The following is a 13,463-nucleotide window of genomic DNA, read 5'->3' on the forward strand; positions in this document are numbered from 1 at the left end:
AGCTCTGTGCTCAAAGGGCTTGAGCTAAGGGTGCTACGTTGCTCCAAGTAGGCACCCCACTTGGCGAGGGTGGTCTGTGCCACCCCCATTTTGGGTCCCTGGGTCCACGTACGCACCCACCCCTGGATGGGATAGGTTGTTCTAACTAACATCCATGCCGCTCCTGTGATGGCTTCTGTGGCCACTAGGGCTGCATACACAGCAGCCAGCTGTTTCTCTATTAGAGAGTAGAGGACCTCCGCTCCTTTCCATAATTGGGACCAAAATCCCACTGGCAACTGGAGACACTCCTGCCGTTGCCAGAGGCCCCAACCGTACCCCTCTTGAGTTACGTGAACATCAAGTTCGAATGGGCTGCTGGGGTCCACTACTTGCAGAGCCTGTGCCTACTGCACTGCCCGTTTCATGGCAACGAAGGCTTGCTCTATAGCCTCTGTCCAATCCCATGAGGCCCCGTTTTCTTTTCATTGAGGTTTCTTTAGTTTTCTTTTTCCTTTTTTTTTTCCTAATTTATTGGGGTGACAATTGTTAATGAAATTACATAATTTCAGGTGTACAATTCTGTATTACATCATCTATAAATCCCATTGTGTGTTCACCACCCAGAGTCAGTTCTCCTTCCATCACCATATATTTGATCTCCCTTACCCTCATCTCCCTCCCTCCACCCCCCTTACCCTCTGGTAACCACTAAACTATTGCCTGTGTCTATGAGTTTTTGTTTCTCATTTGTTTGTCTTGTTCTTTTGTTGTTTTTGGTTTATATACCACATATCAGTGAAATCATAGGGTTCTCTGCTCTTTCTGTCTGACTTATTTCGCTTAGTATTATACTTTCAAGATCCATCCATGTTGTCACAAATGTTCCTATATCATCTTTCCTTAACGCCGAATAGTATTCCATTGTGTATATATACCACAACTTCTTTATCCATTCATCTATCGAAGGACATTTTGGTTGTTTCCATGTCTTGGCCACCGTAAACAAAGCTGCAGTGAACATTGGAGCACACGTGTCTTTATGGATAAATGTTTTCAGATTTTTGGGGTAGATACCCAGGAGAGGGATCGCTGGGTCATATGGTAATTCTATTTGTAATTTTTTGAGGAACCTCCACACTGCCTTCCATAGCGGCTGCACCAGTCTGCATTCCCACCAACAGTGTATGAGGGTTCCTTTTTCTCCACAGCCTCTCCAACACTTGTTGCTATTTGTCTTGTTGATGATAGCCATTCTGCCTGGGGTGATATCTCATTGTGGTTTTTATTTGCATTTCTCTGATGATTAGTGATGTTGAGCATTTTTTCATATGTCTATTTGAGGCCCCGTTTTTTATCATATTCTACAAGGGCCTTGCCATTTGTGCTAAATGGGGTACAAACGCTGGCCAATATCCTAGCACACCCAAATACGTCTGCAGTTGGGAGACCTTGGTCTGCTGAGGAAAGACTTGTATCTTATCAATAATTGCTTCAGGCATGACCTTTGTCTCACCCGACCACACAACACCCAAAAAACTTGACGGATAAGCCAGGGCCTTGGGCCTTTTCCTCATTCACCGCCCAGCCACGTGACTTCAGGTAGCGGAGAAGAGAGGGGGCTGCTTGCTCTAAATCAGAAAGAGAACCTGATGTTAATAAAATATCATCGACATAATGAAACAAGGCCACAGAGGACGGGTGATCCCACTGTGCCAAATCCTGGGCCACGAGCCCGTGGCAGATAGTGGGGCTGTGCAAGTATCCTTGCGGAAGGACTTGGAAAGTCCACTGCCACCCGTCCCAAGTAAAAGCAAACTGCTCTTGACACTCGGGTGCAATGTCAATGGAGAAAAAAGCATTGGCCAAGTCCACTACATAGTGATACATTCCCAGGCGGACAGTCAGACGATCCATTAAATCATGAATTGAAGGCACTGCAGCATGCAAGGGTGGTGTCACCTTATTTAACTCCTTATAGTCCACAGTCATTCGCCAGGTCCCATCTGGCTTCTTGACAGGCCATACTGGGGAGGTAAAGGGACTGTGCGTTGGCCTCACAATATGTGCCTTCTCCAATTCCAATATTGTACGACCAATCTCCTCCTGCCCTCCTGCAGGCGGTACTGTCGCACTGTAACCACGTGCCAGGGCTGTGGCAACACTTGAGGAGGGTGGCAAGCATGCCCATGTGTCACCGCTTTCACCACTCGGATCCAGAGACAGAACTCTCCTACCGACATCTGTAAGCTGAGGCCATGTAGCACGTCCACCTCTAGAATGTACTCTGGAACAAGGGAGACATAAACCTTGTAGGTACAAGGGGGAAGCCTTCCTATACCCAGTGGTAAGGAAATGGCTTTCACAGTCACAGTCTTTTCCCCCGTAGCCATCAACACAGATTGCTGGTCCGGGGAACAGTTCTGGGTTCCCATAAACAAGACTGCAGTCTGCACCAGTGTCAACTAGAGCCAAAACCCTCCGCACATTAGAAGGGGACCAATGTATGGACAGTTCCACGTGGGTCCTCCGGTCCCTGCTCGTCCCCTCTGACCGGGTACCTTGGCCCCGCCCCTAATCAAGCTGAAAGTTGTTGGCCTCAAGCGGCTGCACGAAGTCCTGGAGGTCCTGCGCTTTCCCAGACTTCTCCTTTAGGCTTCTCCGGAATTGCTGTTCTGGACACAACTGTTTCCAAAGTTCCAGCAGGAGTGCATTGAGGTGTCGGTCTATTTTCTTCCGATCCCCCGCTGCTGCCACGAGATCACGCCACATCTGTGCGCTTGTTACTCCCTGAGGCCCGCGACCTCGCCCCTTTACTTTTGATTTGGGCATCCAGGTCTCCACTGCTCGGACCTCCTGTCTTAACTTCCTTCACCTCCAGCTTTCAACATCCCCTAGGGTGGCCATGGCAGTTGTAACTTCATGGATCCGTCGCCCCACATGTAAGAATGGCAACCAAGGATCCAAAAGCACTCGCAGATACAGTATCCAAAACCAGATTTCTCACGCTGGCTCTAAAAAGCTAGTCACCCGGCCCCTGCCTATTAGGGTTGAAAATAGCATGTCTCATACCCATTTCACGGATGATTTGCGTAAGTTCCGTATATGTCTGCCATTGACTCACAGAGTCTGGCAGCTCGCCAGCCTGTCCCCATACTGTGTGTACTGCAGAAGTGAGCCACTCCATTAGAGAATTGTTGCCCTGGTTTTGGGCCAACCTATGGCAGTTTTGTAACCTTTGTCACAGGGATGGATGCACTGTCACGAAGGCTAGCTTTTCCATCACACCTGGGGAGCAGAGAATGTTGCCTGCTCCCTCATCCCATAAACGTAGTAGCCAAGCCGAGACTGGCTCTCCAGGGTGCTGTCGGCACCGCCTCCCCAGCTCCTCCAACTCAGTATGAGTGTAAGGGGTGTAGGTTGTGAACTCAGTCACAGCTGGGTTGCCAGCAGCAATGCCCCCGGGGCCCAAAGGTTGCTCACGGTTTACCCTTTGCTTCAAGATTGGCCGGGCTTGGAGGTTGGGAGCTACATTGTCTCCACTCGCTTCCTCCGCCTCTGCCCCAGAGTCTCCACCTTGGGGCCCCTCTTCTAACAGGCGGACCTGGACCCGAGCTTCCAGCGCCTCCAACCGGGACACCTGGTCCGGCACCTGCTCTATTCCATTAAGCGCATTTTCCGTGTTGAGACTCAAGGTCGTGAGGAACATCCAGCCCACGCGGCCGGCTGTAACCTTCTCCTCCTCAGCCAGAGCCTGCAGGGCTTTCTCCACACTGGCTGGAGAGCCATCCTTGTCCTCCCACCCCTCCTGGGGGGGGGTCCAACTCCTGAGAACAGTGGCCACCGGGCACCACACACTGTGTGGGGGCCACACGTCCTCCTGCCCAGAGTCAGACTCCATTCCTACCTGGTCGGAATCCTGCTCGCCGTGCCAGGTGTCTGAGTGGGTGGAGGCCTCCGTGTAAGATGTCCACAACCTCGGAGCCTAAGGCCGCAGCAGATCACCAAAATGAAGGCAATGCTGTCCATGGCCAAAAAGATGGTGTGCCAGCTGGAGGCTTAAGTCTCCCAGGCAGACTGCGCCTCCCGTTCCCGGTGTCTCTCCTCATGGGCCTCCCAAAGCTGGGCCCTCACACGCACAAACTGCTCCACCATGCTTTGGTAGGTTTTGGCCAGCACCGTACCCTGCTTACGAGACTGAGCTTTTATACGTATAATCTGTTCCAGTACATTCTGGAGAGTTTCGGCCGACACCACACCCTGCTCGCTGTGCCATTTGTCACGGGGCGGCCTGCGGGGTCTCAGCTCCCACTCCCCACATAAGAACACAGGACATGGTGAGGCCAAAAAGGAACACCCACGGAGCCATAGGTAGGGGAGTCACACCACTATGGTCTCACTGGAGGCTGGATTCACACGACGTGCGAGCTGCTGTCCACTTTTCTGCCAACCGACCAATGACTCTCTTGACTCCCCTTGACTCGACTCTCCAACGTAGCTGCGCAACTTATATCAATGGCCAATGGCTCACTGGTTACAGCTGACGGCCAACTAGCCACAGCTGATGGCCATCTACTACCCGAGCCAGCACCTTTTCACGTGAGGCCGAGAGCCTGGAAACTGCTCTCTGGGGCTCTGTCCTCACAAATACATTTTCCAAACAGGACTGAGGGATTCATCTTCTCCCCATTTGCTTGGTGACGCAACATTAAGAGTTTTCTGCCTGTTTCTGGCTCTTTCAGTGGATGACCCAGCTCATAGGCTATGCCCCCAAAGCCAGGCTCACAGGTAGCTCAGTGGCAGGTGTCAAATTATGGTGAATGCCCTTTATAAAGGGAGGCTCCAAAATGCACACGGCACTCTCACACATCAGCCTTCATAGCAATATGGCATGAAAAGAGTTAGTCTTGTTGGAGGATATTTGCTCTGTAATTCAGGAGTAATTTACACCAATAGCAAAGAGTTGAAAGCTCTTACATGGTGATTAAATATGAATGTGCTCTTTTCACGACAGACTATGTGATTCTCACCCCAGGAACTCGTCCACCAATTCAACACTACAAAGATGATGTAAGCAGAGCTTCTATGGTGGTGATGTGTGTCAACTCTTCTAGATAGAAACACGTGTTTGACAAATAAGCAAGTGTCTGTCAAGGACAAAGGATGTAAGACAGCCATGTCCCATTTCAATTGCCTTTGCCATCATTCTAATAGGTTATACTTAAAATTATTAGGAGTTTTCTAGTTCATAGAAATGCTAAGAAATTAGCTATATATTTTGCTGGGTGCAGGGAGATGAGAATATATCTTCCTTAATTAGTCTTAGTTCTCACCTTCTGATTTCCACAATACTGGCAGCCAACAGGCATCATAGTGGGAAGTGTAGCTGCTTGGCAGGACCTCTTGGCTCACTGGTTCCTACTTGGGAACAGAAGTGGAAGGCAGAGTTAAGACAAAAGCATTTTGTGTCACACTGGGAAAAGGGACTGGATCATATGAGAACAGAAGACAACCACTTTACTACCACAATAAACAGGATGGTAGCAGATAGAGAAGATCCTGCTGGGGTCATCTCAGTGCATTTGTGAAGGCCCCCGATTGTAAAGGTCCACATTTGTGAGGTCTTCATTAGTGTGCAGAGCAGGAGCAGGAAAGATGATGAAAACTTTTCCCTTCATATGCACATGTAAACAGGTTATCCACGCTTCCTAGTTTTCTTATGCCTAGTTTTCTCGGACCACATAACAAGAAAACATGCGGAAATACAAGGAAAGGGTAGGGTACTTAGTAGTTACAGACAGGTATTCAGAAGCCAGCAGCTGTTGGTGCCAGTGGTGGAGCTGCCTACTCTGGTCTGCATTTGCGTGTGAATCTCTCTGGGCCATAGATTCTCTGAGGGGCACTGTGGGACTTTCTGTCCTTTATGTTTTCATAGGCATTTGATGAACCACTCCAAAGAGCTCTCACTAAAACCAAACTTTAAGTTGATGATCTGAAACTACATAAAGAAAACATATCTTGTAATGAGTCTGACCAGCTGAACGGCTAAATCTATCAACTTCCTAGCCGAGCCAAGCTTGGATGAGTATCTCATACACTTGCTGACATACAGCAGACAGGCAGTCCTTCCCAGGCAGGGAGCCTTCCTTCTGTCCTACTTCAGCAACAGCGACAATGGGACGCTAGAGGAGAATGCACATTGGAGGCGTGTGGGACCTCACATCTGTTTTCTTTGGCACACACTGTTCTTTTGAAAAAAATGTCAATAGTTGCCAACATATAAAATTAGAGTGGTTAAAATGTCTAGTTTCTGGCCTTTCCAGAAAAATCAGCAGTTCCAAGCCGTCAGCATGGCAAGAACTGCCTGGACCAAGAAAAGACCACTTTACTGGGTGGGCATGAGCTCTCCGTTTGCTGAGGCCCTTACAGATCCATCCACTCACTTACAGCACCTGGTTTCAGGCAGTCGCAGGGTGGCCACCCTGCTCTAGAGAAATGATAATGCCCTCATCCTCAGAGCAAGGCCGGAGTCTCAGGGTGACCCTGGAGCACTACACTACCCAAGGATTCAGTTCTCACTCCTCCATGGTTCTCCTAGGTCTATGGACAGAGCCTTTGACTAATTACTTTTTTTTTTTTAATTTAAAAGGTTGATGTTGTAGGAACTGCACCCAGAAGCAAGCCCAGCCAAGGTGCCAATATTGGACTGCCAAGGACACAGTGCACAAGAGAGGTAGTGGGGGCCTTGGGACACAGCACATAACAAGTTTGGATTCATGCTGTCTTGGGTAACAGATATCAGCTTCTAGAAAGTTCTCCCATAAGTCAATGGGGAATGGACATTTAGAGTAAAGAGGTTAGTTACTGATAGCACTTAGCTAAGCATTAGGTTAAAGTAATAAACGTATAGTTTCTTGTGAAATATCCTTTTATTGAGCAACTGATTTTAATATTCTGAGAATTTTGCTTAGAGATATTCCTTATATGCAAAGTAATATAAATGGTAACTGTTAAAAGAGGCACTAGTGATTGAATAGTGTTATTTTATAGGTTCTATTCATCACATCAAAGGTTTTGAAAGACCAATATATGGTCTTTGCTATTGACATAAAGAAAGAAGATGAGTGTTAATAGCAATTCACTTTTTAAACTGAATCTGTTATGTTTTTAATTAAAATATTTACCTTCATGACACCAAAAGCAAAAACTACAAAAGCAAAAACTACGAAAGCAAAAACAAGTGAAACCACAAAGCTTCTGCACAGTAAAGGAAACCAGCAACAGAATGAAAAGTCAACCTATATAAATTGGGAGAGAATATTTGCAAATCATATACCTGATAAGAGATTAATATCCAAAATATGTAAAGAATCCATGTAACTCAATAGCAAACAAAAAAAAATCAACAAAAAAATAGAGAAACTAGATATACATTTTCCAAAGAAGAAACGCAGATGGCCAGCAGGTACATGAAAAGCTGCTCAGCATCACCAATCATTAGAGAAATGCAAATCAAAACCCCAATGAGATCTCACCTTGCACCTGTTAGAATGGCTATTATCAAAAAAAAAAAAAAAAAAAGATAAGAGAGGGGGCAGTGGGATGGCTCAGTTGGTTAGAGCACAATTCTAAACAACAAGGTTGTTGGTTCAATTACCGCATGGGATGGTGGACTGCGCCCCCCACAACTAAGATTGAAAACAGCAACTGGACTTGGGGCTGAGCTGTGCCATCCACAACTAGATTGAAGACAATGAGCTGCCGCTGAGCTGCCAGAGGGGCGGCCGGATGGCTCAGGTGGTTAGAGTGTGAGCTCTCAACAAGGTTGTGGCTTGCCGGTTCAATTCCCGGATGGGATGGTGGACTGTGCTCCCTGCAACTAAACATTGAAAAATGGCAACTGGACTTGGAGCTGAGCTGCGCCCTCCACAACTAGATTGAAGGACAATGACTTGGAGCTGATGGGTCCTGGAGAAACACACCGTCCCCCAATATATTTTTTTTTTTAAATGAAAAAGATAAGAGATTACAAGTGCTGGCAAAGATGTAAAGAAAAGGTAATTCTCGTGCACTGTTGGCTGGAAGGTAAACTGGTGCAGCCACTATGGAAAACAGTATGGAGGTTCCTCAAAAAATTAAAAATAGAACTATCATATGACACACCAATCTCACTTCTGGGTATTTACTGAAAGGAAATGAAAACAGAATCTTGAAGAGATATCTGTACCACCTTGTTCATTGCAGCATTATTCACAGTAGTTAAGATATGGAAACAACCTAAGTGTTCATCAACAGATGAATGGATTAAGATATGATTATATGTATATAGATATACATATTAGATATTCATGTTAATATGAGTATTATTCAGCCATGAGGTAGAAGGAAAGCCTGGCATTTGCGACAACATGGATGGAACTTGAGAAAAATATGCTAAGTGAAATAAGCCATGCAGAGAAAAACAAATACTGCATAGTATCACTTATATGTGGAATCTTTAAAAAAAATCAGACTCATAGAAACAGAGTAGAATGGTGGTAGCAGGGGGCTGAGGTGTGGGATAATTAGGGAGAGGTTGGTAAAAGGGTGCAAACTTTCAGTTATAAAATGAATAAGTATAAGGATCTAATTTAAAATATGATGACTCTAGTTGATAATACTGTATTGTATAAATGAAATGTGCTGAGAAATTAGAATTTAAATGTTCTCATAAAACAGATAAACATGTGAGGTGATTTATGTGTTAATTAATTCAAAGGAGGACATCCTTTCACAATGTATATGTATATCAAATCTTTAGGTTGTACACTTTAAATATCTTACAATTTTATTTGGCAATTATACCTCAATAAAACTGAAATTAAAAAATAATGTTCTTCAAAATAACCCTCTCAGAAACAGAAAATCACAAAGCATTAAAAAAAAATTAAGTGCTAAATACATACCTTCATTTGAGGTTGTAGTACTATAATCTGCAGAAGTTCCGAATCACCAACACTTTTTTTTCCTTCCAGAGACTATTTTGAGGAGATTTAATTTGATATGTCAAAAGCATCTTGCCTAAAGAAAAAAAAAAAAAAAACACGCATTCAAGTTTCTCCCAGAGCACATCAGAGCAAGATTCTAAAAACTGCTAAAATCATAGTTTCTATTCCGGACTCAGCGAGGCCACAAATAAAACTGTCATTTGAAAAATGTGGGAAAGGATCTATCCAGGTGAAACAATGCAGGTGTTAGATATAATGCAGAGGAGTCAGTGAGTAGGATGGCCATGGAAATCAAATGGTTACAGCAAAGACAGGCTCTGCACAGACCTCACTGCTTCCAGTCTTCCTTTGCATTTTGTTGTGGTCCATATTGAAGAAGAGGAGAACATAAGTGATTTGAGAACTGCTGTGGTGAATGCTGGTGTGCCGCCTGATCTCCCCTCGGGACCAAGGTTCTCATTACCCAGATGTTGGGAGTTTCTTCTACCAATGGCCCCCAGTTAGGTCCCTTCCTGGGAACTGCCCTCAATGAAGGACACAGCTTCCCTGAGATCACATCCCCTCTCTGGAGGGTGAAAGGCCTGGACTCCTTGCCTCACAGAGGAGCTACTCAGGAAGGCCATTCCTCCTTGGGACTCCCCATGGTCCACTGTGGCTGCTGCTGCACCCACATCACAGCCCAACTCTACCCTGCCCAGTCCTACTGCCCTCACTCCCTCACAGGGTAGAACCCAAAAGGGCACCTCAAAGACCCCTGTCTACAAATTTCTCTGCAGTCTCTGTTTTCTAGAGAACCTCAACTACGACGTGGCTTCAGCCACTTTTTTTTTTTTCAGTTTAAGGTGTACGAAACGATGCGATAGTTAGACATTTCACCCCTCACAAAGTGGTAATCCCCTGCCCCCAATTTATTACCCCTGTGACATCATATATATCTATTACAATTCCATTGACTCTATTCCCTATGCTGTACTCCATATCTAGTGACTATATATATTAAATTACAGTTGACATACAATGTTATTCAACTTCAGCTTCAGGTGTACAGTGCAGTGGTCAAGCATCTATACCATCTATGAAGTGGTCTCCCTAATAAGACATGTGTCCATCTGATACCCTAAGCCATTTCATTTTTTAAAAGAATGTTGCAAAAATATTAAAATGTCCCAACTGTCATAAAATTGTCATGTGCTGGCCTCAAGATTTTCTTTTAGAGGGTGGCATTAACTGATATGGACAAAAGGAAGCTATTTTTGTTCAATGATGGTAAAATTCACATGACACCAAAATAACTGTCAAGCAGTCAATTTAGTGGAGACAAAAATTACAAAATTAATTATTTTGAAGCATAATTGTCTTTTTGAGGCAGGTACTTAATTACTTGAAATTTATGACCATTGAATCCAAGTGGGCTATTAGCAACAGCACTTCCCTTTTCAATTGGGCTCTGAACAGCGTTGGTGAAGAAGAATTTTGCCTTCGAACACACTGTGAGTTGCTCTTGTCAAAAATCAGTCTATGTTTTAAGAATTTTCTGCCAAAATTTGGAAGAAAAAAATGCTACTTCTCAGCTAATTTTGAAAGCAAGGCATTCTGGACACGTGTGAGCAGTGCAGGCAGGGAGTGAGGTGAGGGACAAATGTAGAAATAGCCTCTTCCCCATCCACACTTGACAATGCCCTCCAGTGGCATTTATTTTTAGAATCCATTTCAAAGTAATACATTGAACATCCAAAGATGAGGGGATGAGTCAAAGTAGGGAGTGATCTGACAAAGAAGGTGCATTTTCTTTTTCTTTCTTTCTTTCTTTCTTTCTTTCTTTCTTTCTTTCTTTCTTTCTTTCTTTCTTTCTTTCTTTCTTTCTTTCTTTCTCTCTCTCTCTCTCTCTCTCTCTCTCTCTCTCTCTCTCTCTCTCTCTCTCTCTCTCTCTCTCTGTCTCTCTCCCTTCCTTCCTTCCTTCCTTCCTTCCTTCCTTCCTTCCTTCCTTCCTTCCTTCCTTCCTTCCTTCCTTCCTTCCTTCCTTTCCTCCTCTCCTCTCCTCTCCTCTCCTCTCCTCTCCTCTCCTCTCCTCTCCTCTCCTCTCCTCTCCTCTCCTCTCCTCTCCTCTCCTCTCCCCTCCCCTCTCCTCTTTCCTCTCCTCTCCTGTCCTGTCCTTTCCTTTCCTCAGTGTCCAAAGCTGGCTCCACCTTTGCCAAGCTGTGTCCTTGGGGCCATTAGAAAGCCTGGACCCAATGTGGGAACCCCTCCCATTCTGGGAGTGGCACCACCAGAATGAAAGACAAAGGTGATTAGCACCAGCAGGCTGAAGGCTACTTCTCCAGACCAACACTTTTCTTACCACCACTGGTCTAAGTAAAGAGATACAAACCAAAAACATGTTTTTCCCAGTAATACGTGTACATCAGGTCCTCTAATAACATTGTCGTTCAACATCATTTTGTTACAATACTGATGAGATGCCACAGGAACCTAACTTTTATTTACATCAATTAGCCTATGGTTCAATTGGTTTTGTTATATGAAAGTTGCAAAACTTATAAAAAACTAAGTGAGGACTTACTGTAGTTCTTTGAAGAATGTGGCGTGGATTTTTGCACTTCTTTACCTAGAACTCTTTGAAAAAAGTTACCAGCAAGTCCGTGAGAATCACATGACCATCTCACAGTAAGCAGAAGAAGCCATGTCGCAGGAAGCAAAGGGTGCATCCAAAAGAGATGGAGCTGCAATGGTGGAAACGATCCTTTATATGAACAAAGGCAAACTGGCAGAACTCGCCTGAGAGAGACAGAGAGAGAGAGAGAGAGAGAGAGAGACAGAGAGAGACAGAGAGAGACAGAGAGAGAGACAGAGAGAAGAGAAGGAAGGGAGGGAGGGTTAGAGGGAGAGAGGGAGAAAGGAAAGGAGGAAGGAAAAGTCATTTTCAGTATTTAAAAAAAAAAAATCCAGTACATCTCCACTTACAGTGGGCAAACTTGAAATAAAAATACGTGTCTTAGAAAATAAGATCTACTCTGTTGGTGCTGAAGAAAAGTACCAGGTAAAGCACATTTCTTACAAAAGTCAATGAGAGACAATGTTCATGTATGATGATGCAAAGGGATTATATACTTGAAATAATACTGAATTTCTGTGGCTTCAAAAGCATGAATAGATAGTGGAATGATGATAATATCGATTTTACCATCCAGATGATAGGAGATGAAGAATTAGTGCTAATTATCAGAATAATACAATAAATAAAGGCAGACTTCATTAGCTGGTTAAAAATATCATGATCGACACTCCAGTGAAAATCCAAGATATGTAAAAATCCTGCAAAACTGACATAGCGTTCCTCTAGCCCTTAGTCTGAATAGGCACTGAATATTCTGTGGGTTGGAATAGAAATGTTTTCAATTTTGTGTGATCTACTTCACATATGTTTGCTGATTGCCAGGTAGAAGGCTTGATTATGATGCTTTTTTTTCTCTTTCTTTGCCTCCCCCCCTCCCACTTTTGTCCTCTCCTTAATTTAGTCCCAACTGAATACAGACATTTCCCCCACCAGGATTTACTTTTAAACTAATAATATTATGTTCCCTATAATAAAACTGAACGAAAAGCAACAGGATAGCAAGAATAACTGAACAAATTTTCTGATAAGGGCCAGCTTCCAAAATACAAACAGTAAAGATATAGCTAAATAAGATCAATTTTCCACACAACCTAGAAATATGGTGACTCTCTTAAAGTGAAGATTTAATCATCCTAAAACATCATCAATAACTGTATGACTGGAGGGATTGGGAATACTCAGGTATGATCCAGAGGTGTGAATCCGGTGGAAGAGAAACAGATGGTTAGGACTAAAATGTGATTGTTGCTCAGGAAAGTTGAAATCACAACATATATGTTGTGTCTTGTCTGAAGAGTCAGTATTAATGGAAAAGAAACAATTGTGAGTACTGTAGATCAGAGGGCCCTACAAAGTTAGGACTTTTCAGTGTTTCGACCACATGCAGAGAGAAAGTATTCTGCCAACAGGCATTTGAAGTCCACGTATAGGAGTGATGAATGCATCAGCCACCATAGGACACAATTCTCTACAGCTGCCATCAGGCAAGATGCCATGCAGATGGCTCATGCATGGCACTTCTCCACCCTAAACAGCCTCCCAAGGATCATCGGTTTTCCATATTACAGGGAGAGTATGCTGAAGAGCAGAACTGAGCTTCTGTCCTTTATTCACTGGAAAGTAATAAATTAGCATTTTGGTTTACACATCAATCTCTTGCGAGTTTGGTTAACTTGAGTTTATAGCTATGGGTCCATGGAAAATAACTGTGAACTCTTGGGAGCATGCTGCCCACGTAGCCAGCAGGCACCCTCTTTGGCATCACAGTGTGGTCAAGGCTCCAACACAGCTGCTTGCTCAGAATGACAGGAAATTCTGGGATTGGCCCTTCATACACCGAAGACCTTCGCTACATGCTTTCCATCAGAAAAAATTTTCTCCAA

This window comes from Rhinolophus hipposideros (assembly GCF_964194185.1).
Source record: "Rhinolophus hipposideros genome assembly, chromosome: 11".
Classification (NCBI taxonomy): Eukaryota; Metazoa; Chordata; class Mammalia; order Chiroptera; family Rhinolophidae; genus Rhinolophus; species Rhinolophus hipposideros.